The sequence below is a fragment of the Lissotriton vulgaris genome, chromosome 1_1 (assembly GCF_964263255.1).
Source record: "Lissotriton vulgaris chromosome 1_1, aLisVul1.2, whole genome shotgun sequence".
Classification (NCBI taxonomy): domain Eukaryota; kingdom Metazoa; phylum Chordata; class Amphibia; order Caudata; family Salamandridae; genus Lissotriton; species Lissotriton vulgaris.
This window is the reverse complement of record NC_141685.1, coordinates 1,350,155,838-1,350,180,319: the sequence shown is the minus strand read 5'-3', so window position 1 is coordinate 1,350,180,319 and position 24,482 is coordinate 1,350,155,838. Positions and strand designations below refer to the sequence as shown.

At 48.8% G+C, this 24,482-nt stretch overlaps 1 pseudogene; it reads right to left on the bottom strand.

Annotated features, from left to right (window-relative positions):
- Positions 1–227: 227 nt before the first annotated feature.
- Positions 228–24,250, bottom strand: LOC147749150 (uncharacterized; annotated as a pseudogene).
- Between the last annotated feature and the right edge of the window lie 232 nt (positions 24,251–24,482).

Below are 24,482 nucleotides of genomic sequence, written 5' to 3'. Positions count from 1 at the left end.
AAAGCGGGGGTCACCCACCCATATGCGGCGGAGATTCCACTGGGTATGTTGACGGCATTGCCGCATGGGGGGTATTGGACTCCATTGGCAAACTGGGAACAGTTAGGCATACAGGTGGTGGGGGACTTATACCTGAACAGGGAACTAATGCCCTTTCCTGAATTACGAGATATGTACGGGCGTCCAGAGGGGGATTTTTTGATTCATGCAGCGGTCACAACCGCGATTCAAAAGCACTGGAGAAACGGGAAAGCTGAACCTGAGCTGACACTTGCTTGCCAATATGCCGTGATGGCGGCGGGGACTGTTAAAGCTGTAATGTGCCTCCACTCCCGATTGCGACAGGAGGGTTTGCGCCCTTTGACGGCTCTTAAAGAAAAATGAGAAGAGAGCATAGGCCGCCCAATCCCAGATGCCGCATGGGACCACATTCTCAATGGTTCGGGTTGGACTGTTCCCACGAGGCACAGGGTCAGACTGATTTGCATATAGCCATGTCTGAACTGGGGTGGCAGAGTGGGCTAAAGAACAGTGATGGATTCAACCCAGATCTTTTGACTGGGTGTGAGTGTTTGATTGATTTAGATGCTCCGTCCATCACCACCCCCTTTTGTACCGCTTTTGGCCGCCATAAGTGTGGCAGTGTATGCTCAGACGTGAGTCCCTTGCTCACTTTGCCACTGGAATCAAGCAAGCCGGGCTGAAGATGGCTGGAATGCCAGAAACCGGTCCTCGGAAGCTTGTTTCCGGTCCATGGAAGACATGGCTTGGCAGTTCGGGCTGGACTGTTCCCATGAAGCACAGGGTCAGACTGATTTGCATATAGCCATGTCTGAACTGGGGTGGCAGAGTGGGCTAAAGAACGGTGATGGATTCAACCCAGATCTTTTGACTGGGTGTGAGTGTTTGATTGATTCAGTTGCTCCGTCCATCACCACCCCCTTTCGTACCGCTTTTGGCTGCCATAAGTGTGGCAGGGTATGCTCAGACGTGAGTCCCTTGCTCACTTTGCCACTGGATTCAAGCAAGCCGAGCTGAAGATGGCTGGAATGCCAGAAACCGGTCCTCGGAAGCTTGTTTCCGGTCCAGGGAAGACATGGCTTGGCAGTTCGGACTGGACTGTTCCCATGAGGCACAGGGTCAGACTGATTTGCATATAGCCATGTCTGAACTGGGGTGGCAGAGTGGGCTAAAGAACGGTGATGGATTCAACCCAGATCTTTTGACTGGGTGTGAGTGTTTGATTGATTCAGATGCTCCGTCCATCACCACCCCCTTTTGTACCGCCTTTGGCCGCCATAAGTGTGGCAGGGTATGCTCAGACGTGAGTCCCTTGCTCACTTTGCCACTGGATTCAAGCAAGCCGGGCTGAAGATGGCTGGAATGCCAGAAACCGGTCCTCGGAAGCTTGTTTACGGTCCAGGGAAGACATGGCTTGGCAGTTCGGGCTGGACTGTTCCCACGAGGCACAGGGTCAGACTGATTTGCATATAGCCATGTCTGAACTGGGGTGGCAGAGTGGGCTAAAGAACGATGATGGATTCAACCCAGATCTTTTGACTGGGTGTGAGTGTTTGATTGATTCAGATGCTCCGTCCATCACCACCCCCTTTTGTACCGCTTTTGGCCGCCATAAGTGTGGCAGGGTATGTCCAGACGTGAGTCCCTTGCTCACTTTGCCACTGGAGTCAAGCAAGCCGGGCTGAAGATGGCTGGAATGCCAGAAACCGGTCCTCGGAAGCTTGTTTCCGGTCCAGGGAAGACATGGCTTGGCAGTTCGGGCTGGACTGTTCCCATGAGGCACAGGGTCAGACTGATTTGCATATAGCCATGTCTGAACTGGGGTGGCAGAGTGGGCTAAAGAACGGTGATGGATTCAACCCTGATCTTTTGACTGGGTGTGAGTGTTTGATTGATTCAGATGCTCCGTCCATCACCGCCCCCTTTTGTACCGCTTTTAGCCGCCATAAGTGTGGCAGGGTATGCTCAGACGTGAGTCCCTTGCTCACTTTGCCACTGGATACAAGCAAGCCGGGCTGAAGATGGCTGGAATGCCAGAAACCTGTCCTCGGAAGCTTGTTTCCGGTCCAGGGAAGACTTGGCTTGGCAGTTCGGACTGGACTGTTCCCATGAGTAAGCATGGGCGGAAAATCCGTTACGCTCGCGGATTTTGCGGATTTTCGGTAAATTCGCAATCCGCGAGATTCGCGAATTTCCCACAAAATCCGCAAATCCGCGAGCAGCGGATTTTATGGCTTGCTCGCACTGTTCGCGTGAGTTCGCGGCTTCCCAGTTCAACTTCGCGCCCCGCGAATAAGCCCTAAATTGCAGAAATACGATCTTAGCAAAACTGAAACTACTTACCAGGTTCGAAAGTTCAAGCTCATCATTAGTAGCCATTTCCTGTAGTGCTTCCTGAGGGGCCCCTCCAGAGTTCAGTTGCCTACTTGCAACTATTATGTGACCCTGCTCTGACCCTCAGAATAGTTACACAAAGGTCCTGAATTACAGCTAAGGCAGACAAGCAGGAGCCAGGCTGGAAGTTCAAATCCAGTGACACATTAATCAGCCCCTAATTCATTATTGTCAGTTGGGGCAGGGCAGGTGTTGTAACTAATTTTGCAACAATGAAAGCACTTAGCAAGTGCAAAAGATCACTAATCAGGAAGCACTAAGGAAGCAGGTGCCAGCTAAAAAAATATTCTGTGACACATTAATCAGCCCCAAATTAATTCAGGTCACTTGAGGCAGGGAAGGTGTGCTTTGCTTTGCCGAAAATAATGTACACTGGACAACCAGAGGGTGCGGTGATGAAACAGAGGGTGGCATGGGTGGGCCAGAGGGTGGCATGAGTAGTCAGAGAGTGGCAGTGGTGACAGAGAGTGGCAGTGATGAAGAAGAGTGTCCCAAACAGGCTGGACACGTAGAAACAACAAGTTCGCAAAACTTGCGACCCGACAGGTAAGTTCGCGTTTGCGAAATTGTACAAAACCCTCGCGAACTGGCAGAAACCCGCGCGAACACAAAAAAAAATCCGCAAATTCGCGAGAATTCGCGGATTTTGCGGATTGCGAGTTCGCAAATCCGCAAAATTTGCGAACGCGAGATTCGCAAAATTCGCCCATGCTTACCCATGAGGCACAGGGTCAGACTGATTTGCATATAGCCATGTCTGAACTGGGGTGGCAGAGTGGGCTAAAGAACGGTGATGGATTCAACCCAGATCTTTTGACTGGGTGTGAGTGTTTGATTGATTCAGATGCTCTGTCCATCACCACCCCCTTTTGTACCGCCTTTGGCAGGGCCTTTGGCAGGGTATGCTCAAACGTGAGTCCCTTGCTCACTTTGCCACTGGATTCAAGCAAGCCGGGCTGAAGATGGCTGGAATGCCAGAAACCGGTCCTCTGAAGCTTGTTTACGGTCCAGGGAAGACATGGCTTGGCAGTTCGGGCTGGACTGTTCCCATGAGACACAGGGTCAGACTGATTTGCATATAGCCATGTCTGAACTGGGGTGGCAGAATGGGCTAAAGAACGGTGATGGATTCAACCCAGATCTTTTGACTGGGTGTGAGTGTTTGATTGATTCAGATGCTCCGTCCATCACCACCCCCTTTTGTACCGCTTTTGGCCGCCATAAGTGTGGCAGGGTATGCTCAGACGTGAGTCCCTTGCTCACTTTGCCACTGGATTCAAGCAAGCCGGGCTGAAGATGGCTGGAATGCCAGAAACCGGTCCTCGGAAGCTTGTTTCCGGTCCAGGGAAGACCTGGCTTGGCAGTTCGGCTGGACTGTTCCCATGAGGCACAGGGTCAGACTGATTTGCATATAGCCATGTCTGAACTGGGGTGGCAGAGTGGGCTAAAGAACGGTGATGGATTCAACCCAGATCTTTTGACTGGGTGTGAGTGTTTGATTGATTCAGATGCTCCGTCCATCACCACACCCTTTTGTACCACTTTTGGCCACCATAAGTGTGGCAGGGTATGCTCAGACGTGAGTCCCTTGCTCACTTTGCCACTGGATTCAAGCAAGCCGGGCTGAAGATGGCTGGAATGCCAGAAACCGGTCCTCGGAAGCTTGTTTCCGGTCCAGGGAAGACGTGGCTTGGCAGTTCGGGCTGGACTGTTCCCATGAGGCACAGGGTCAGACTGATTTCCATATAGCCATGTCTGAACTGGGGTGGCAGAGTGGGCTAAAGAACGGTGATGGATTCAACCCAGATCTTTTGACTGGGTGTGAGTGTTTGATTGATTCAGATGCTCCGTCCTTCACCACCCCCTTTTGTACTACATTCTCAAGAGGGAATGGAAGGGTAATAGGAACGCTAGGCTCCAACAAATTCAATATTTCATCCTACACAGGACCTATCTAACCCCAGGCAAGATCCGGAGATATTTCCAGGTCCAAAACGCGGCATGTCCCAGGTGCCAGGAGGAGGATGTCGAGCTAGAACACATGCTATTGTTATGCCCATGAATGGAGGGTTACTGGGAGGAAATTGGGGATCTTTTGAATGCAGTTACAGACAGACAACTCGAATACGATATGGGCACCTGTTTATTGCATTGGCTAGGACCAAGATAACCAGCAAATTTATTGATCTAGGGCTCTTATTGGCTAAACGCGAAATTACGTGGCATTGGAAGGCGAGGGAGGGACCTTCGAGTGGGCGATGGCGAAGAGAATTTTGCAAGTGGGCAGGCTGCGAAAGTGTAAAGAGGCTCAGACAGGCTACCCGCGTAGGCAATGAAAAAGTGCTAGAGGGGGCTAGGTCGTGGGAGGCCCTAGTTCAGACTTTGAGGGATTAACAACAGACCGAAGAGGTGGAGTGAGCGCTCAACATCCATGTGATTGGAACATACGATACACGGCTTTGCCAGCCCTATGGAGCACTGTGGTGATAAGTTGTGAGATTCTGACAATGCCCACACCAACGATTTTATTAAAGGGGGAGGGTGTTGAGGGGAGGGGAGGGCTGTGTATTGGAACGAGTGTATTTCTGAAAATGGGGGTATACCATGATGTCGGTTTCTTTTGATTGTATGATGATTGCATTGAAGTAATAAAGTAAGCTTTAAAAGAAGTAAGATAGAGTGATAGTAAAGTAGGGGTGAAGAGACCTGGTAGTAACTGTAGGAACGATTAATATTGTTTCCAGGGATTGGTTAACTTTGTAGGTTGGGGGAAGGGAGACAAAGAAAAAGTGGATACAAAGAATTCTCGCTGATTGATCACAATTGTATTTATATTGCATATGAGCTGACTCTACTTTCCTGACTCATGCCGCCCGACCTCCGGGTTGTGGGCTAAATGGCCGTGTGCTGCAATTGTCAGTGACATGTGCATCGCACATGCCGGACGCTGGACTGTTGATCGAATTAGTTCACACTGTACTACTCTGCAATAAAAATATATTTTCAAAAAAATAAATGAAGCAGCCACTCTGCAGAGGTGATGCAACGAGTCATAGAGGCAAAATTATAGCCAACAATAAACTATGGCCACCTTGATTTCCCTGGCACACTCACAGTGCCACTAGGAAACCAGGAAACCCTGCGAGGAGCACTAAATATAATATGTCTGGATAAAAAAAGCAAATGGGCCAAGTCCTTTAGCTCGATGAGAACATCATTAAATACGGACAAAGAAAACTCAGAATACCCCCCAATTACCACAGCACAACTAAAGAAAAAGCTAAAAGAACAGGGCAAGATTGCTTTTAGAGAACACAGTCTAAAACAAATCAGAAATATTAGAAGAGCAGAGGGGCTTCAGCATCACGCAAATCCACACATTCTCAACCATACTTAAAATCAGCCATTGGGAAACAAACCCTTATGAATACACTAGCACTTAGACTTTTACCAACCCCCATATGGGAATACAGGACACATTGGAAGAGCATGATACAGAGGCATAGGCAATGTAGGCTGTGCCAATACCCCTCAGAAACAGCTGCCCATATTGTATGCTGCTGCACAGGCCTGTTACAACAGAGGCTCAAGTACCTAAGGCCAATATTTTTGCAGCATGGGCCAAGAAGATGCTCAAAGGCACAAAAACTACTTTATACCACAGTAATACCAAAAGAATTAGCCCAGTTTGGAAAATTGTTTTAGGAAGCTGAACTGTTCCCACGCGAGACCTTCCCAATACTGAGGCATTAACTGTAAATCCCTAAAAATTGTGGACAAAGGGCAGGCTAAACACATGGGCATAGGATGGAACTAATAGTACGATGTATCCGATAGAGACATCTAGCTGCAGATTCCTTAACTTAGAATATCCCCAGGCGTCAGACTGGATCGGGAAAATCTTTTTCCCCCGCAGTACCTCTACATGCCGGGAGGGCAGCGTCCTCCTGACGTCGTCCATGGAAGTGACGTCAATGGAGCCACATAAGCACCCCTCACCCCCCGGTGTGCTGACGTCAGTTTTTCTTTATTCCACGTCCCAACGCGGATCGGGAGAAGCAGTTACCTCTGGCCTGTTTTTGCTTTTCAGGCCTTCTTGACGTCTTTGGCATCTGGGAACAGTGTGTGATGCCTTCGGGCTTCAAGTTGTGTGAATCTGTACGTGGCAGATGTCGGCGACGGATCCACATGCAATATGTATGTTGTGATTGGAAGAGCACCATCACTCCAAGGAGTGTGACCCCTGCCGACAGCTGAAGCCGAAGTCCCTGTTGGAACGTCACATGAAGTTGCTGTCCGTCCAGATGTCCCATTCGGAGTCCTCACGCTGCCGGTCTCCTCCTCGTTTTGAGGGGTCGGTTTGGAACAGGTCACGTAGTCGTTCCCGCGGAAGTCGCTTTCCAGCCACAGGTAAGTACAAGAAAAAGAAATCACAGAGGTCGCCGACCTCACAAGATGGAGGGGCCCGCTGCTCCTGGTCCCCACTGGACACGGGCCCTTAGGAGTCGACCCCACTTACCCGCTATTTCCTGGACCTGGGGCGACTAAGGCCCAGATGGTGGCCTATTCTCTGCCTTAGTAGCCATCTTTGGGTCACGCCTTCTCCCTGGCACACCTTCAGGCCCCATAGAGGGGGTAAGGGGGAAGGGCTCAGACCGGGATTTCGCTGACAACTTCGCTCTCTGCGCCAGCCGAGCACCTTGACTCTGGTTCCGGAGTCACTGCAACGTCAGGACACGGCCCGGAGGGGCATCTCTCTTGCACGTCTAAGCCTTCCTTGTCGTCTCCGCACAGCCCTGTGAGGCTCCCTGCCCCAATGCCGGCTGAGGCTGCAGCGCAGTTCTCGACTCCGAGTCGACTACATTCCTCTACGCATGTTCCCACCTCGGTGGAGGTCGCATCGACGCCAGCCCGACGCCGAACGGACAATGCTCTTTCGGGGATCATCAGCATCGAGACGCTGCCGTCTCAACGCCCATCGACACCGGTACCATCCCCGGCTGTTCATCGGTTTGTGGAGGATGTGAAGCCGAAACCGAGGAGGCCCCGGTGGGCTCGCCACCCCCAGGGTTGTTTCGCTGTCCCACGGGGCAGGACCCTGGCTGTCCTCGAGCTGTAGAGCACCCACGTTTTGGTGGCAGGATTAGCCTCATGCTGTCCCCTATGGATGACCTGTTGTCTCGAATGGCCACAGTGGCTAGTGCGTCTTTTGCAAGGGCGGTTTGCGGGGCGACAGAGATTTTACAAGTGCAGCCACCCTCAGTCTCTCTGCCCTCTGATCCCTTGCTGGATTTACTCCACCAGGGCACCGTAGAAGTGGAGCACTTGTTGCCTTCTGGCAAGTCGTTATACAACACTCTTCTGGGGACTTGGGCGAGGCCCTCTTTGGGGGACCCGGTGGATTGTGCTATTGCACATCGACATCGCCCTGCTCCAGATGACCCTGTCTGTTTGTCCTTCCATCCTAGGGCTCAAGGGCTGGTAATTCAGGCGGCTTCAGTCTCGCTGCCTTCTGCCCCTCCTCCGTTACTCCCCCTCACAGTCTTGATGATTGGAGTCACGTGGCCGGCATGTAGTTGCGTCCACCAGTGCAGGCCTTAGGTCCCTGAACATGTCTTGCATGTTTGCACGGGCTACTTCTACCCTTTGGGACTCGGTCGAGCACCTCCTTCTCTCTCGTCCGGAGGGTTCTCGGACTGACCAGGATCGGTTGATTCGTGATGGTCGGGAAACGGCGCAATTTTCCATTCAGTCGGCCATGGACACCACTGATTCGGTGAGTCGTGCTAAGGCCCAGTCAGTTGCCCTGCGTCGCCATTCCTGGCTGTGCGATGGCTGTTTCTGTAGGAAGGTACATCCTGACTATGGTTGCCCCCAACTTTTTGCCCTGTGTTTTAGCTGGTTTTGGACATAGTCGACCTGGGACCCTGCCAATCAGGACCCCAGGCCTACTGCTCTCCCTCTAAAATGGATTCCATGTACCCTAGGTACATTTCCAATTGGTACTGGGCCACCTTATCAGACCCTGTAACTCAGGGCATAGGTGTACCCAGGGCCGCCAGGGGCTGCAGCATGTATTATGCCACCCCTGGCTGGCCTCCTAAATTTGACACAACTGGCTGCATGACAGCTGGGGCGAAGTCGTGTAATCACCCTTTGCTTTGGATATAGTAGCCCTATATCTAACCATACAATGGACACCCGAGTTCCTATCAGTCACTCCTATGGCAGGCCTTGACAATCCTGAAGGCAGAGTGCATGGGCTCGTGTGAACTGTGTTCTGGCCCGAGCCGAGCCGGTTGCAGCTTGCGGAGAAAAGACCCAATGGCTGTTCCATGATAACGCGTACCACATCGGTAACTTCGGTGTCGCGTTATCAAGACATGTCGAGTAAGGTGTCATACGAATCGGGGTGCTGCCCTCTCACCAACCCTGGCGACGAGGTTAGCATTCCGCCCTTCTAGAGGGACACGACATGTACGTAACTGTGAACCCCGGTTAAAGTTAACGAAAGCCTCAGCTCCACAAAATGGATGCTGCCACCACAGACACGAGTCTGACCTCCTGCTGCTGGGAGTCCTTCCAGCGAGGAGCGCTTGGACAAAGGGTTTCCTGTCGAGGGCGGTGTTCGCACCGTCCCAGACAGGGTTTGTGTATTCTGGGTAGGTAGGGCTTTTGCGAGAAGGTGACTGCGGAGTGGCACCCCGGTGCTCACTACGCATCTGCCGGTTAGAACCAGTTCCAGGGGCGACAGCCCTGGCCTGGGGAAAGTCCGGCAGGGGAGAGGGGTGTAACTACCCCCCTTCCTGGTCCCACCCTTAGGGCAGGACCTAGTCATGTACCCACCCCTTTCTTTAGGATAAAGGCCGGAGCGGGGACCCTTCCAAATTAGATCATCTTTGAATCAAGAATACTTTCTACGAAAGGACTTCAAGACTCTTCTCAAGATTTCTCCCTTGTGGCTAAGGAGTAGTCACCCTGCATCAGCGGGCACCATCTAAGAACTCTGCGGTTTGCTGTAAGTCCTTCCTCAAGGAATCCGACGGCCCAGCTCGACGAGAACCGGCTTCCCTGGCACCTCTGACCTCTACCCACGTCATCAGCTCAGCTGTGATCTGTGGGTGCGACGAGACCTCGAGGGACCGGCCGTCATCAGAACCTGCACGCTCTTAAAAACCAGCACGACCATCGAGGTAACTCTCTGGTGAGTGCTCTGGGGTCCGAGAAGCCCCGACCCTGAGCCGCTCCAGCACCGAAGTGCAGTCTCCCAGCATCTCCACGATCTGCGTGGGGCCCTTCCGCTCGCTGCTCAGCACGTTGTCTGGTCACTAGCCGCTGGCTTGTGCCCTTCTGTGACGACATCCGAGAATCATCACTGCCGGTCTGGTTGCTCCAGACTGGCCCTTGCTTCCACCTTTGCGAGAAGCACCCCGGACCCTCCTGGTCCACCCAAGACGCCGACAGCGCCATCCTTCGTGGGACAGCTCGCACCTCCACCGTGGTCGCCGACAACGCCTCCTGGTCCGTGAGACTGCAGAGCCTAGCGTCGCCCACTCACCTGGTCGAGGTGACGGCCAACCGGTGCCTTCCTGGTACCCTCTGACTACTGGCTAGTAGTACGAACTTGGTCCCCTCTGCTTTCAGGTTTCATCAATCTCCGATCCAGGCTTGGATCTCTACGAACTATTCATCACTGGTCGCCGGCCAGCAACTCCTTTTCTTCCGGCTCCTGGCTCGTCAGCGAAGACCCCGACGCCTGTAAGACTTGTGCAGCCGCAGCCCTCGTGGCTAGGTAACTCGGCATTTCGGTGCCTGCATAGCCTCCTTACTCTAGGGTCCCGAGTCCCTCGCTTCCGACTTGCCTTAACCTCTCCGTGTCTTCGGACACTTGTTTAAACGTGCACTTGAAGTATTTGCTAAAGAGATTTGGTTGTGCTTAGTACCCTGTCCTCATAAAGAGTACAGGGCTGTTGTGATTCTTAATAAATATACTGTTTATTTTCATAACACTTGTGTGGTGTCCTTTCACTGGGTGTTCAAGGGGTACATGTGTGGTAAACAGCTAGCTTAACGCGCCCTCTCGAGTCTTTAGCCTTAGACTGCTCGTATCCACGCTACTAGGATAGCTGGTCTATAGGTTGACTTACAACCAAACACCATAAGGGTCGTTGGAACGATACATAGCGGTCGCTAGAATAGCGAACGTTGCATATCGGGCCAACTTCTCACATTGGTGGCAGCGGTGGGATTTGAGCTTGCTGTTGTTTTACCACAGGTATCCTAAGAATATCTTGTTGAAAGATCGCACAAGTACTGTTAGTACATATAACTAAAGCTTAGAATACTCTGAGTTCTACTGAACCAGCTGTTGTAGCTCCTCAAGGCTTAGCACACCTTGGCTACAACTCTTAGCAAGGGAACAGTAGGAAAACACATAGTGTAGGTAGGTGCATCACTTACACCACACTAGAAACAGTATGTCGGGCCAGGGAGGAAACTCTGAGTCTCCCCTTGTGTCAGTTGACCCTCCACAGGTCATCCCTTCAGGATATACTGTGCTGAGCTTCAAGGAGTTAAGACGACTGTGTCACTCCCGGAAGATTCAGCAGGGGTCTAACCCCACAACGTCCTTTCTGATTGGTCTCTTGGAGACTTATGATGCCAGGAGAGCTGAGAAACTTCGTAGCTCTTCTAATCCAGAAGGAGACATGCCTCCCCTCGAGGGAACCCGGGACGATCCTGACCTCATACACCTCGCAACTGAGAACGAAGATGGCGAGGAGGATGAGGATGAGGATCTCTCTGGGGACGAGGCAGATAAGGGACAGGTAGAAGTCGTCAGACTAACACGGTCCAACTTAAGCAAACACGATAGTGGTACTGGGGAAACCCCGGCGCTACTGTCGGGTCCGCTTAACATGGGGAATGGACGAGCCAGATCTCTGTCAAGAGGCTCTGGCAGATCCCTTCATACCAACGGCTCTCACAACTCTTCTCAAAGAGGGATGACGTCCCCTCAGAGGAGAGTGTACGAAGCGAAAGAAAGAGCAGCTAATCTGAGGATCGAAAGGGAAGAACTTGCCCTGGCCAAGGAAAAGCTTGCTTTTGCTAGAGAGCAACAGTTAAGTGGGGCAGTCCCCACTGGTGGCAGCAATGTACCTAGTAATAGGGAAAAGAGTTTCGATACGAAACACCTTGGGAAGATAGTGCCCCCCTTTAAACAAGGGGACGACATCCACAAATGGATTACTGCTTTGGAGAGGGCCTGCACTGTGCAGGGTGTTCCCCAGAGTCAGTGGGCAGCTATCTTGTGGCTCTCCTTTGAAGGAAAAGGAAGAGACAAGCTCCTCACCACAAGGGTGGAGGACGCTAACAATTACCAAGTCTTGAAGAATACACTCGTTGAAGGGTTCGGCCTAACCACTGAGCAGTACAGGGTGCTGTTCAGGGATACCCAGAAAACGCAGTCTCAAGATTGGTCTGATTTCGTCGATTGTGCCACTAAGGCTTTTGAAGGCTGGCTACTGGGTAGTAAGGTTACTGATTACAAAGGATTGTATAATCTAATTATAAGGGAGCAAATCTTAAATAATTGTCAGAACCAGTTATTACACCAGCACCTGGTAGACTCTGATCTGACCTCTCCACAGGAATTGGGTAAGAGGGCAGACAAATGGGTCAGAACCAGGGTTAGGCCTAAAAACCAGGGTGGTGACCAGAAAAAGGAATCGACCAAGCCTCAAGAGAAGGGTGGGGATAAATCCACAGAGAAGACTTCCCAAGGGCCCCAAAACTCCAACAAGGGTGGTGGGTCCCAGAACACTCCCTCAGAACAGAAGAAACCTTATTGCCATACCTGTAAACAGGTGGGCCATTACAAAAGTGATGCCAAATGCCCTAAAAATAGCAATAAGGAAAACATACCCCCAAGTAACACTCCCAGACCTCCTGTTACCACTAGTGGTAATCCCCCAGGTGGTGGGAGTGCCCCCAAGAATGTGGTGGGCATTACTTTGGGCAATCAGGAGGACTATGGCCTAGCCAGGTTCCCTGACCACACTCTTGTCTGTGAGACTGGCATGGGGTTTGCCAACTTCACTACTGGACCCCACATTTTGGGAAAGTATAGACAAGAAGTTTTAGTGAATGGTCAGAAAGTTGAGGCATTCAGAGACACAGGGGCCAGCCTCACCATGGTGAGTGACCATCTGGTCCCCTCTGCTCAACTGACCCCTGGTTTTACTTATCAGGTGACAGACATTCATGGAGTGAAGAGAAGGCATCCCATGGCAGTGGTCAAGCTCAGCTGGGGTAATGTCACAGGGCCCATGAGAGTGGCAGTGACAGATAACCTACCTGTAGATTGCTTACTGGGGAATGACCTGGAACTCTCAGCATGGGCTGAGGTGGAGCAAGAGACTCACTCCAGAATGATAGGCCTATCCAGACAGGTTAGTGGGGCAGTAATAGCTACAGCCCCAGTCCAAGCATCATTCCACCCTGAAAAGGTTGGAAGGGCAGTGGTAGCCACTGCCCAGGCTCAGACAGACTTTTCAGAACAGGATAGGAGGGCTGTGACAGTCACAGCCCAAACACAAACTGAGTGCCCTCCTGAAAAGGTTGGCAAGGTTGAAATGGTCTCAGCCTCTACTCAAACAGATAGTGAGGTTGTGAAGCCTGAAACAATGGATCACTCCACTCAAACAGAGAGCATTGAGGAGGAAGAAGAGTCTTCCCCCTCCCAGACACTAGGTGAGAGCCAGCCTCCTCAGGGAACTGACTCTACCCCTGTTGAAGGAACTGCTCCAGAGGTAGTCAGGCCTAGCCTGGCAGAGCCCCTGATGGCAGTGGACCCTTCCCAGGTGGGACCCAGTCTGGAGCAGGTAACCTGCACCTCTCTACCCTGCCTCAGTCAGCCCAGGGCTGAAGAGATCAGGGAGGCCAGTGGTGGACCCAAAAGGGCCCCCTGTCCAAAAGAACCCCTTAATCAGAAGATTAGGATCACTGAAGCTGGTAAACCTAGCCAAGTGAAAATAGAACAGACTCCTGAGGGATCCCCCTTAAAAGTAGTTAGGGAACTCCCACAGCTGGACACTGTTGGGCACAGCCAAACATGGGGCCTAAAAACCCCAGACCTGACCTGTCCCTCCAGTAAGCCAAACAGAGGGACTCAGCCTCCAGCTTTAGGTAGCCAGAGGCTGACCCTGAGAGCTCAGTGCATCTCAGCTAAAGAAAGAAAGGCACACATGATGGATGGTGATTGGAGGAAGTTGAGCCCAAAGGTAGAGGAGCCTCACTTCAGTACTCCATCCCAGCATCAGCCTTCTTCTTTCCCAAGACACACCAGAGACAGAGATTCCCTATGGTGGAGACCCTCAGATACCCTTAGGGTGAGGGGTTGCCTAGTGGACCATGACACAGGGGGAAACCAAGCCAGAGCTGGTCCTTCCTTATATGGCCACTTAGGTAATAGAGGCTTACCTGGACAAGGATAGCCTTATCTCCTTTCGTTTGGGGGGGGGGTTGTGTAGGAAGGTACATCCTGACTATGGTTGCCCCCAACTTTTTGCCCTGTGTTTTAGCTGGTTTTGGACATAGTCGACCTGGGACCCTGCCAATCAGGACCCCAGGCCTACTGCTCTCCCTCTAAAATGGATTCCATGTACCCTAGGTACATTTCCAATTGGTACTGGGCCACCTTATCAGACCCTGTAACTCAGGGCATAGGTGTACCCAGGGCCGCCAGGGGCTGCAGCATGTATTATGCCACCCCTGGCTGGCCTCCTAAATTTGACACAACTGGCTGCATGACAGCTGGGGCGAAGTCGTGTAATCACCCTTTGCTTTGGATATAGTAGCCCTATATCTAACCATACAATGGACACCCGAGTTCCTATCAGTCACTCCTATGGCAGGCCTTGACAATCCTGAAGGCAGAGTGCATGGGCTCGTGTGAACTGTGTTCTGGCCCGAGCCGAGCCGGTTGCAGCTTGCGGAGAAAAGACCCAATGGCTGTTCCATGATAACGCGTACCACATCGGTAACTTCGGTGTCGCGTTATCAAGACATGTCGAGTAAGGTGTCATACGAATCGGGGTGCTGCCCTCTCACCAACCCTGGCGACGAGGTTAGCATTCCGCCCTTCTAGAGGGACACGACATGTACGTAACTGTGAACCCCGGTTAAAGTTAACGAAAGCCTCAGCTCCACAAAATGGATGCTGCCACCACAGACACGAGTCTGACCTCCTGCTGCTGGGAGTCCTTCCAGCGAGGAGCGCTTGGACAAAGGGTTTCCTGTCGAGGGCGGTGTTCGCACCGTCCCAGACAGGGTTTGTGTATTCTGGGTAGGTAGGGCTTTTGCGAGAAGGTGACTGCGGAGTGGCACCCCGGTGCTCACTACGCATCTGCCGGTTAGAACCAGTTCCAGGGGCGACAGCCCTGGCCTGGGGAAAGTCCGGCAGGGGAGAGGGGTGTAACTACCCCCCTTCCTGGTCCCACCCTTAGGGCAGGACCTAGTCATGTACCCACCCCTTTCTTTAGGATAAAGGCCGGAGCGGGGACCCTTCCAAATTAGATCATCTTTGAATCAAGAATACTTTCTACGAAAGGACTTCAAGACTCTTCTCAAGATTTCTCCCTTGTGGCTAAGGAGTAGTCACCCTGCATCAGCGGGCACCATCTAAGAACTCTGCGGTTTGCTGTAAGTCCTTCCTCAAGGAATCCGACGGCCCAGCTCGACGAGAACCGGCTTCCCTGGCACCTCTGACCTCTACCCACGTCATCAGCTCAGCTGTGATCTGTGGGTGCGACGAGACCTCGAGGGACCGGCCGTCATCAGAACCTGCACGCTCTTAAAAACCAGCACGACCATCGAGGTAACTCTCTGGTGAGTGCTCTGGGGTCCGAGAAGCCCCGACCCTGAGCCGCTCCAGCACCGAAGTGCAGTCTCCCAGCATCTCCACGATCTGCGTGGGGCCCTTCCGCTCGCTGCTCAGCACGTTGTCTGGTCACTAGCCGCTGGCTTGTGCCCTTCTGTGACGACATCCGAGAATCATCACTGCCGGTCTGGTTGCTCCAGACTGGCCCTTGCTTCCACCTTTTCGAGAAGCACCCCGGACCCTCCTGGTCCACCCAAGACGCCGACAGCGCCATCCTTCGTGGGACAGCTCGCACCTCCACCGTGGTCGCCGACAACGCCTCCTGGTCCGTGAGACTGCAGAGCCTAGCGTCGCCCACTCACCTGGTCGAGGTGACGGCCAACCGGTGCCTTCCTGGTACCCTCTGACTACTGGCTAGTAGTACGAACTTGGTCCCCTCTGCTTTCAGGTTTCATCAATCTCCGATCCAGGCTTGGATCTCTACGAACTATTCATCACTGGTCGCCGGCCAGCAACTCCTTTTCTTCCGGCTCCTGGCTCGTCAGCGAAGACCCCGACGCCTGTAAGACTTGTGCAGCCGCAGCCCTCGTGGCTAGGTAACTCGGCATTTCGGTGCCTGCATAGCCTCCTTACTCTAGGGTCCCGAGTCCCTCGCTTCCGACTTGCCTTAACCTCTCCGTGTCTTCGGACACTTGTTTAAACGTGCACTTGAAGTATTTGCTAAAGAGATTTGGTTGTGCTTAGTACCCTGTCCTCATAAAGAGTACAGGGCTGTTGTGATTCTTAATAAATATACTGTTTATTTTCATAACACTTGTGTGGTGTCCTTTCACTGGGTGTTCAAGGGGTACATGTGTGGTAAACAGCTAGCTTAACGCGCCCTCTCGAGTCTTTAGCCTTAGACTGCTCGTATCCACGCTACTAGGATAGCTGGTCTATAGGTTGACTTACAACCAAACACCATAAGGGTCGTTGGAACGATACATAGCGGTCGCTAGAATAGCGAACGTTGCATATCGGGCCAACTTCTCACAGTTTCCCTGCCAATGTCCAGGAAAGTCTCAGGGATTTGCCCTTTGATGGGGTCACCTTGTTCGACAGACATGCTGACTCAGTGGTTCAACGTCTCATGTCTGAGTTTCCGTGAGTTCCATGGTTTAGAGTCCTTGCTGTGGACTTTTGCTTTTAGTTGCTGTATTGTCACTGCTTTTTCTGGTACTCTGTCTTTGGGTTCACAACGTTATTACCCAGACGGACTGTGCAGCTTTTTGCCGTCTTACCCTTCTTTTGATACACTTGGCCAGCTGTTTCTGCTTTTCTTTTTGAGCCCTCTGCCTAAGAGTTCGTCTCAAGAGGTGTCCCTTGTTTTTATAGGGATGTGCCATACCCTATGTGGGGTACTTGTTGGCTATTGTATAGCTGCTCTTCCTGGATTTGGAAGTTTTGATGGCTCCCGCGGAGTCTTCTTTAGAATGATTATTTTCTGTCTATACTGTGGGTCTCCTGATTCGTCCCGCTCTTCCTACTGTGTTAGGACGTCCCCTCTGGGAGGGCCACAGATTTGGTGTGGCTCTCTCCTGGGGCTTCTGGGTTGTCATCTACGGTTGGTCCGTAGCTCTCTCCTGCTTCTGTGGAGGCACACTTCCCTGAAGTGTTGTTTGGGTTTCTGCTACGCCAGGCTCTCCATGGCGTGTTCTTTCAGCTTCGCTGTGCTCTTTCTGCCTGTTGGCATGTGCCCTTGGGGGAGAGGGGGGGAGGTTGTTCTGTTCCATTCCGGAACAGTTTCTTCTGTGTTCTTTGTGGATTCCACATGTGTATACACACAGGATATGTTCGCTGCCACGGGGTGCCTGCAGTGTTCCTTTTGCTTCTGTCTTGGCTGCGTTCTATTCTGGTATTGCCACGTAAAGGTTTAGGGGGTTCTGCTCCTGGTCGCTGCTGCTGCTGTTTTCTGACCCACTGTGGCCTAGTGGTTGAGGACTCTGACTCTTACTCCAAAGGTTATGTGTTCCACTCCAGGTGTTTCACTGTTTGCGGGTTCTCAGACAGCACTAAAGGCGATAATTCTTTTTTTTTCTATCAAACTTATGTCTGTGTATTTTTCACTCTTTCCTCTTGAGTGTAGTGGTCAGTGCCCCTGCCTGTCTCACGGGAGACCAGGGTTCCTTCCCGGTTGATGGGGTACTGTAGCTTTTTAGGTGTCTTGACATTTTTTTGTCCTGCACTGCTTCACACTGGTGCTGTTGGTACCTCTTGTGGAGTCTCCTTTTACCTGGGGCATGCTCTCCAAGTTCTTCCCTTTGCTTTTAATTTTTTCACATTTTGTTTAACTATACTTCTCTCTCTCTCTCTCTCTATATATATATATATATATATATATATATATATATATATATATCGGAAACAAGAAATTACGTGGCACACTTCTTGGCAGTAGTTATTTTCTTTTATTTCAGGTCTATCGCAAAACTCCTACGCGTTTCGGACAAACGTTCTTGGTCACGGCAGTGTTCTACATTAGTCCCTTTTACAATTTCCACATTTTATACTCAATCTCAGTGAATTTGTAGAACAATGCATTCTGGGCCGTATAGTTATTATATATTTTATATTTGTCATTTTGTTTCATTTATTAGGGTAGTAGTGGGGTCGCATAGCATTAAGTGGTGCACTATTACACGTTTACTCTAAAGTAGAATATTTTACGTGTTTCACGGAATGACAAAAGGTATATCCGCGTATATTAACATACTAGTGCCTTTCACTAAATGATGTCAACTTTATTCCTCGGGCTGAGTGCTGATAATGTATCGCCCTTTCTTGATAATATGGCCCACACTTTCCTTATTGCCCGCCCATACTTCCCGTTCTGCAAGGGCCTTCCAGGTGGTGAATCTGCCCACTTGCCTCTTTACAGGTGGCCTTGGGGTGCTTGAGGGTACTCTAGTTCACCTGCGTCTGGGGTAGGGTGTGTCATTCTGTTCTGGCACATTGGCTTTCCACCCATTTTCATTTTGGGTATCTAGATTACGTGCTTTCCAATGCTTTTCCACCCTGGCCTTCTGGCGTGGAGATTCTCATGTTCTTTCACCCTCCCTCCCTCCGCCCTTGTCTGTTTCTCCCCATTACCTTGGTGGCTCCTTCTCTATGCTGCAGTCAATTGGGTTGAGGTTCTATTTGACTATGCTACAGTTCATTGGTCATTGTGGGGGGTGTGGTGAATGTTCTCTGCTGTTGCTCACTTTTGATCACTCGCCATGAGTCACGTTGTTCCAGTCTTCTTGTCTTTTACAGTTACGTCCTGTGGTTACAGACTGTCTTTCATACAGTTCCAACCTGTGGTTGCGAACTGTCCTTCGTTTGTCATGCCATTGATTTCCAATGCCGTTGTATCTTAGGGGGGTGCAGCTCTTCGCTAGGGAAAGACTGTTTCTAGGCATAGCTGCTTTGTTCGCTCCCTTCAGTCCTTTCAAATGTTGAATATTCTTTTAACATGGTCCCTTCCAGTGTTGAGTGCTCTTTTCACATGGGGAGGGTTATCTCATCACTCTAGGATTTTGTGTTGTAGTGTAGTTCCTATTTTCACAATAGGCTCTGCGCATTGGAATAACATAAACAGCAGTGTAGACCTAGGACTGAGGTCATCTAGGTCTCTACTGACTATGTTAAACTTAATTTAGGTTTGCGCCAGCTAGCTCAGAGGTCACTGGAAACTTTCTTGAATGAATAGGGAGGGACAATCTCCCCTGGCTCAGACAAGAAGGAATTCAGTTTCCGAAAACCGCATAAACATGACAACTTTGCTCCCTCAGAATAAGAGTATATCTCTAGAGTTGTGTGAAAACTATAGACAGCTATTTCACTCAGTCAGCAGTGCATACTTAGTTTCACCAGAGTGCAGAGAAATAGAGAGACGGGCGTTTTCAATAAAAAGGTGTTATTTATTGAGCAGTCTTCTTTCTCATGCAAGAGAAGTGAATTGCCACAATTGCACTACTTAAAGTAAAGTAAAGTGCGTACAGTAAAAGTAGTATTATGAAATAATACTGTAAAAGCATTGATATGGCTTCTTAGCCATATGATACTTTAAAATGGATAAAATATATACATACATAAATACATTGACTAACGTACTCAACTAGTGCTTCTAACTAAGCCTACCCCGGTGTACCTGACCAAAACCTAATACATGGGAAGGGATGAGTAAGTAGCAGTTTAAGTTAAGTTAGTTAAGATTATTTTGCCTAGAATCTGCATCCAGAATTCTCTTAAGGGTTTAGTCAGCTCCGTACCTTGGTAATAGAATGTGGGAGGTCTGGTATCTCTTTCCTCAGGACTCGATATTCCAGCAACCCGCAAGGGTAGGCTGGAAACACCGGAGCTGGATTTTCTCGGCTGGAGAAAAAGACAGCGTCTCGCTCAGTGCGTCAAACAGGAGGGGCGGCTTCCGTGGGCACTCGCATCAGCTGGGCTCTCGGGCAAGTAGATGGCCGCTCTGCTCCAAACCACTGTGTGTTTGCTTAAGGCAACTGTGGGTATTTTATACCTGGAAGGTGCCGGGTTTGACGTAAGGTTGGACATAAGACGTCACTAAGAACTAACAATTCTTTCTGGACTTCTGGAGTTCTTGTTCCAATCAAAACAAAAGCAGGGGGGTTTTCCCGGGCTGCTGGAGGCTTGGTTTGTTTGAAGAACGCGTTGTGCTTTCTAGGAGTCGATGGGAGTAGCCGTGCTGTGCTTTGGATTGCATGGGCTATTACTGAATATGAATCTGATTCCTATGCCTTTATCAGGATATTATTGATTATAACCTCACAAGGGCATAAATCGGGAATATAGAATTAGGGTCCTAGATATGAACACGACACCCAGTCCACGGATTGATGTCCATCATTACTAAAAAAACTAAGCAATAGTAAACATTCAATGATGCATGTGTGTTTTCCGACCCACCCCAAAATACATATTTCGCATTTGAAATGGTATAAGGTAAATACACGAAAAATGAGTGTGTGTACTGTACGCTATTCAAGCAGTGTCATCATTCAAATAAATGCATATATATATCAGCTGAATGAATTGCGAAAATTATACATGAAATGGATCTAAAAACAGAAAAGAAGGTCGAGACCATTTCATCACATGTTTATACAAATTGTTGTATATGTGCTAGACTAGAGGCTGAGGTAAAATATTGTCTCTAGTATCCTAAAATAGAAGCTCTGTTCTCTAAGAATAGTTCTACTTTAAGCAGAGTACCATGTGCCAAAATAAAAGGTTAATATTTTGAAAAATGGGCAAAAATAATTTCGCTTTCAGGGGAAAAAGTTCCAAATATTTTCTGTAGCATTGTTTATCAAAAACTCAAGGCCGAATTCAGAGTTCAGGGAACGCTGTGTGCTCATTGTTTTTATTAAGAGTTATTCTCGTTGACTGGAGAGAGCATTATTTCAGACAGACCTGCAAAAAATTGGTCTACCACATAAGGTGAAAGTTCGTCTAAGTTTGAAAATATTGCTACTGCGCAGTTCTCTGTGTGAGTGCTATCATCGATGGTTGGATCAGCAATGCTCACAGAAGGCTGTACCTGCTCGGTGCTGCTTTTCTCTCGTACCTCACCGCTACCTACTCGTAGTGGTGAAGTCTCAACGAATGCCGTCATCAGAATCGGTAGCCGCTGGGGACAACACGATGCATGAGTCGTTACCGGACCTAGCAAAGTATCGATTTCCATTGGTATTGCTGATTGTAGTGTAAGACAGATGCCCAACACGCATTCTTCTCTGCATAGCAGACATCGAAGCACAGGTATGATGCAATCTTGCCAGATCGGTTTGAATGAAAGAAACCAGGTTGTACTTGGATCTCTTAGATGGGCCAATCCGAGGACCTTAGTGATACGGTCTCGGTATCGTATTGCTAGGATCGTTTCTTCCATTGTTGCTAGAGTCTTGTCTGTGGATTGGCTTGCCATATCGGAGCAGAAGGAGCAAAAATAAAACTCCTGCCACGAGTCCCAAGATTAAGGGTAGCCTGCCAAAGACAGAATGGACAAAATTCGGGAAGATGCCCAGAACTGTTTCAAAGGGTGCTAACAGTCCCGAAAAAATTGTCTTAAATACATGTGCGATGCCACTGGTATCAGACATGTTTAAGATTTGGCTTAACACTTCTACGAAATGTACGGGGCAATTTGTTGATAAAAGGGTATGTATCTCTGCTGCTGTCCTTGCAACTTGCAGATGATATGTTTCTTTTGATGACGTTAAAGGCACAGTTGTTTGTAAAAGAATAGACTTCATTCTGCTTAAAGTATCAATTCGAATAGAAGAGATATTCAACCGAGGCCATAACGCAGCCCCCATATCTGGATTGGTGTGTGGATACAATACGTGCATACAGCAAATGGCCCTGGAAGTTACAGTTGTCAGATAGGCTTTTCCTGGCAGCATGCTACAACAGCTGTGGTCACTTATTAAAATGTAACTACAGTTAGAAAGTGGTCTAAAAAATGGCTCTATCTGTTTTGCAGGCGTGCCATGCAGATGACATGAAAGGTTGTTTGAAGGCCCGTCGCAGGCTCCATGCAAATTAATTCCTTGACACAGAAGTGTACCGCTTAGTGATTTTAAAAAATTTTTACCACTAAGAAATACCTCCTTGTTTCCTTCACTATAACATCTGTGTGTATAAGGTAAATCCCAGGTTGATTTGATGTATTCTTTACCCAACCTTTCATACTGGCCTGCTGGTATATACTCTTGGCAGTATTTAAACTGGAAAGTTGTAATCGGAATTGTAATCGTTCCATGTATTATCCATTCAATGACAGGTCTCTCTGACATTGTCAATGGTAATCTCTCGAGTTTTTCAATACTCAGAATCGTATAGTCTGCTCCTTTTTGTGCCAAACTGATTTGTTTATCAGTAAGGTTAAAGATACCGAATAATGACGTTGTGTTGATTAAACGCCATAGTACGTAGCCAGACCGCAGTTTTTGCAACGTCCAGCCAAGCTGTACAATAGAACGTAATTTCGACTGACCATGTTGTAATATTAGTAAGTCCTGCTCTATTATATCAAAAGCAGATGATACAATGCTGTCCAGTGAATATATTCTGGAAGACAGAGTTGTTAACCCATTGTCCACAACAGAAAGTGATTTTTCCAAATTGATATGATCAATTTCTCGTATTTTTTCTGCTGTTTCAATTTGCATTACTTTCCGTGCTTTGTTGTATACAGCGTATATACCACCGCTATGAAACGTTTTTGACGCTGTTTGCGTGGTCCCATTATGAAATCACGCAAGTCAGCACCGTCTTTAAGTAAAGTTAAGTGTTGCTTAATTTCAGCCAGTGTGGATTTCTGTAGCCACTCAAGGCATAGTTTCCCTACACTGTATGTTGTAACTATCCCTGGATGTTGTCTCTGGGAATATCTAGGGTCTGGACTGGTCATTTTGAACCCCTGTGTTTTGTTCAGGAATCTATCTTGACAGTTATTCGTGTCTGTTGGCCAGATCAACCACTTTTTCCAATCAGTATGTGTTCTGTTTTGGTGTAAAATATTAGATACGTCTATCTCCACATCAGTAGTGCTGTCACTATCAGGTATGGGTTTCGGAATAGATGGTGTATTCAAGTCTTTTATCTTAGCTAGGTCAAGACAAGTAGTTTGTTGAATTGTGTCATTCAAAAATATCATTTGTTCTGGGATCATGCAGGCCCTAAATAGTGCTTCTAGGCCTTGTACTTGCCAATCTTTGGAACCCCAGATTGATTTTGTTTCAATTGTGTTTTTCCAAAATTCGAAACCTAATGTAGACATTTTGTCATAAAATTTTTCTGAATAAATCAATTTAGTATTTGTCAACATTGTTTTCATTCCTGTTCTATTTAACATTTTAAAATAAAACGTTCCTGGATCACTGTTATTAAACCCTGAGAAGTATTGGAATTTCTCAAAAAAAATTTCGAACTGCCTTTTGGTGGAGTTGGACAGTGTTCCCACTGGTTAAAAGATAAAATATTTCTAGGCTGACCAGTTTTATGCAAATAGTGATCAACATAATGGTTGTAGCAGTGTAGCTCTTCATAATTGGATGAACCCTGTAAGTAATCATGTTCTGTAAATTTGGCTGACATTACTAAATCTGACATCATATTATTAATGTTTTCAAAGTCCCAGTCATCAGAGAAGGTACTAGGTGTCACAAAGTCACTTAATGAAATCTTGAGCTGGTGAGGGTACTTCAAGAGCTCGACCGGGCCAAAAATGTCATAATCAGTTCTGTCCCATGCTACCCCACCGGGTATTGGAATGGCTGTGATGTTCACTGATGACAGTTCTCTTTTCTCGATGTGAGAGGATGTGTGTGGCTTTAGCACCAAGTTGATGTTCTGACTTGCTGTGTCCATTGTACTATATTTCCCATCAATGAATTTTCCCAAACATAGAACCATGATGAGCCAAAGCAGGAGGAAAAGTACACCTAACACAATCCAAAATTCAATCCATGGTGAAATTAGATATGTCTCTTTTGGTTGCTGAAAAAGTTAAATTACTTTGTTTTTAAAACTTTTTGTTGGAGGCGTTTCTTCATGCTCGCTTGGATCTTCAGAGAAATTGTCGAAATTGATGAAGTAGCCTGATGCAGTTCTGTCAATTGTTGGAATTGCTTCCGGATTTTCATTTGCTTTTGCATTTTTATTTGTTTCATTTGCATAGTCCAAGGCTGCATCGTTGTAGACAAGTGTTTCTTGGCGAACTGGTGATATTTGTGTTTCAAGAGGCACAAGTTCCATGGCTTTGTTGCATAGTCCTTTTTTATGCACTGTAGGTTTATCAAATGTGATTAGTCTCTCAGTTTGAACCTCTTGGATAATTGCAAATGTTGGTATTCTGCTATTTCTTGGGAGTACACTGGGCCTACTACTTATTATCGGCCACATGATTGTGGTTTTACCAGGTCGATGGATACAACTCTGTTCTCCTTTTTACCAACAAGTGGCGGTAGTACAACTGATCTTGTTCCGTTGATAGCTAAGACAGGTACTGCTTTTCTGTAAGAAGGCCCAGATTCCTTCTTTACCGCGATCTTCTCTCTGACCAGATCCCCAATCTTTGGAATCCAGACAGGTCTTGCTGGGACAGGTGGTTTTTCTTCAGTGGCTGTCGACTGTT